This window comes from Cupressus sempervirens, chromosome 1 (genome assembly GCF_028749045.1).
Source record: "Cupressus sempervirens isolate cs-2001-9-10 chromosome 1, ASM2874904v1, whole genome shotgun sequence".
In the NCBI taxonomy this organism is placed as follows: Eukaryota; Viridiplantae; Streptophyta; class Pinopsida; order Cupressales; family Cupressaceae; genus Cupressus; species Cupressus sempervirens.
Genome location: NC_143118.1, coordinates 385672881 through 385676399, shown reverse-complemented (window position 1 = coordinate 385676399; position 3519 = coordinate 385672881). Strand labels below are relative to the sequence as shown.

Here is a 3519-nt window from a genome sequence, read left to right as displayed (position 1 = left end):
ATGTATAACCTTGAAGAGAATAGTGATGGTGTTTTTGGGGCTAAGAAGGAAAGGAGTGAAGAAACCGTAGAGACACAATAATCTTTATCTTTTCATTATGAGAACTCAACTGATGACTAGTCCACAAGAACCTTAAAGAGACATAGGTTGGTTTGGTCTCCCTAGATTTATAAGAAATTTCTTGATGTGGTTTCTCATTTGGGCATAAAATTGTAGTGCAAAAGATAATTATGTAGCTGATAAATGTGGAGGGGTTAACTCGAGAGAATGTTTCCAGTCATCTCCATAAGTATAGACTATATCTTAAGAAGATGCAGGGGCTCTCTAATGAAGGCTTTTCACTTCTGACCAGCTCTTCATATCTACTCCAGTTCCTCATAATGTAATGGATCAACATTTCTTTGAAATCATAGGGAGGAACTAATGCAAATGTCCATTCCAATCCACATGCATATACCTTATAGATATCCTATTATTCCAATTCCAGGGTATTATCCCATGGAAGGACAAATGAATCCTTTGGGTCATGTTACCTCTAGTTTTACCGCAAAGGATTTAAATTTGAAAGCATGGCTCGTGCAACGGTTAGTCTCAAATTAGTATTTTAATGCTACGACCCGCGAGTTTCTGGCCGTCAAATCTAAGCGGTACCAATGGTTGGTGCCATTGCGCTATAAACAAAATGCACGATATTTATGATAGTGCGATGACACCCTTTCGACATGTTGCAGGGGTGGGTCCGACGTTCGGTGGGTCAGAAAAGTTCTCTGATGCCCTTGGCGCTATGTCGCTATCGCATATCGGCCGAAAAATCTCCATAGCGACATAGCACCCGGCGAAAATATTCACAGCGGCGAGTTCCAATGACCGACAGAATCAGGTGTCACGGCGACAAATTAGAAGGAACCACGTGTGCCAGGTCAGAGTTTCTGTCGGCACGGCTAACATAGTCGGGGTTTATGATCACCACCGTCGGATCAACTCGAATCAATGGTAAGCGCCATCGCGTTATGGAGGAGTTGCGCGAAGGTTATGACGGTGACATAGCGTCTCTGTGACGTGTGTCAGGTGGGGTCGTGTCTCAAGGGGATGCCAAGTGTATCGACATGGAGGGCGGAAGCACGAGGTACGATGAGTCCTCATGATCGTCGGATTGGGTCGCATCGACGAATGGCGCCATCTCGCTATGGCAGAGATGCATAGATTTTATCATGGTGACATAGTGACCATCTGCCACATGGATCGACAGGACCAAGTCTCACCAAGGATTGACAGGTGTCATCCAGAGTGCGGTGCAGTTGCAGACATGGCACTGAGTGGGATGGGTCCAGTCGCGGATCGCAGAGTACGGCAGGTCAGAAGTTTCACGACGACGGGCAAACAAGTTTCACGACCTAGAGGTTTCAAAAAAAAGGCGAGGCGCCATGGCGCCAATGAAAAACCAATGCGTTTTCCGATGGCGACATAGCGCCCAAACGAAAATTTCACCGTGGCAAGGAAGGATCAGGCAGATGGGTCCCGTCGGTACTCTGCAGCACAATTTGTCAGCGCGGCGTCAGGATAGCGAAGCGAATGGGGACACGTGTAAATCTCAGGGCATGCTGTCGGTGGGCGCTATGGCGCTATGGGAATTTGGTCTCGATTTTTGCATAGCGACATGGCGCCTAGCTGACATGTGGTTGCTCTGTGGATCAGGTCTTGGGTTGCCAGCTGGTGTTTCATCGAACCAAATAGGGAAGTGCCATGTGTATGAGTCAGTGCACAACGTACAGTGGGCCCAGTAGTCTCAGAAGGAATGGTGAGTCTTCACGATTGTCGGATCCGCAGGGATCTACGACTGGCGCTGTCTCGCTATCGAGAACTGCCCAGGAGTTAACATCGGCGACATAGCGCCCGTGCGCCACGTGTCCTGGCGGGGCCACATTTCATGCCGTCGGTGCAGTTAGATTTAAGTAACCAACAGACCAACGAGGAGATGCCACGTATCAACGGGCTCGGCAAATCAATAGAAAAGGAGGGTCGCGGGAGGTCAAGTTTTGTGACCGACGGATTGGAAATGGATCGGCGGAAGGCGCCATCTCACCATGGTGAAGTTGTAGGATTTTAGCATAGCGACTTGGTGCCCTTGTGCCACGTGTCCTCATGGGTCCAATTTTTGAAGCACAGTAAGTAGGACGGTTGGTGGTCATTGCGATCGTCGTAGTCGACGTGGCGATTAACATGAGGTTACGACAAGATGATGAAAGGTGGCGCTGTCAAGTTGAAACCCTTAGGTGCTATGGCACTATCAAGATCTTCGAGGACTTTTCTGATAGCGACATAGTGCCCAGTCGCACGAAAAGGGTGGTAAGCGCCCAGTCAAACGTAAAGAGACTGCTAGGGTGGCGAGATCGAAGGTGTGATTGGCCTGCATGGCCCAGTTGGCTCGTCGAGCCTGTTGATTGATTGATTCGATGGATGCATGAATCATGAATGATGAGAAATCTGGGTTTTGCCACAATCTGATGGTGTGATTAATTGCCACCAACTCGGAATGAATGCCAAGCGCAGGAATACAATCCATCTATCCGATCGATCCATCTACCATGTCAGGGAATATTGTGGTGTCGTTCCTGTCTTCTCCAGGCTCTTTCTCAGATGGATATCAGATTTCTTGGTATGCAGGCCATGTTCAATTAGATCTTGGATTGGATTCTCAGGATGGAAAGTTAATGCCAGTAGGTGAGAAGTGAATGTAATGCAGAAATCTTCAGTTATGCCTAATCTATAAAGGCAATTTGGTGATCTGTTCTTAAGGTCGACTCTTCCTGATTTTCTTTGCTACTGCTTGCAGACTTGCAGTGTAAAAATCCCTTTGTCTCTGAGCTAGATAAGCATCCTGTATCATCTCTTTCAGCCATCAATGTGTATGTGTATCATTTTGCCTCTCATTGATGTATTGTTCAGATCAGTGGTCTGCATACTGTATCTATCTTTGGCCTATTGAATAATATACAAGTGAAATCTTCTATTCCTGGTGTTATTCAGTTGGTCTCCTGATCTGTATGTGGTTTTTGATCAATATAAGTCTGAATGAATGTATGACTTTGGATGTTACCCTAGTTCCGTAGTGCATATATGGGCAGAAATGAGTCTGAACACTCTATTTTGGTGCATCACTGCCTTAGATTAGACTAGGTAGATTTGCTTTAGTGCTCTCTTTCTCCCTTTTCCTTCTGAGAATAGATAGGTGCGCCCTAATAGTAAGAGGAAGCCGGCCTTCTCTGAAGACTCAACCTCACAGTTCAAGTCCCACAGCTTGGAGATTGTTTCCATGTTTCACTAGATTGTCCTCGCGCATAGGCCTTGGACAAGGGTGCAAACCTAAGTGACAACAGGTCCTTATGTTGGATTTGAGCCATTTTCTATTGTGTGTTCTATCTTCTCTTATTTATCTTAGAAATACTATACAATGCATTGAGTACTTCACCATGTATTTGAGAAACAAAATCTCCATCACAATGCTCAAGATGAGGAATA

General features: G+C 46.1%; 1 pseudogene; it reads left to right on the top strand.

Annotated features, from left to right (window-relative positions):
• LOC149577903 (uncharacterized) lies at window positions 1–1468 on the top strand (annotated as a pseudogene).
• Window positions 1469–3519: the final 2051 nt, after the last annotated feature.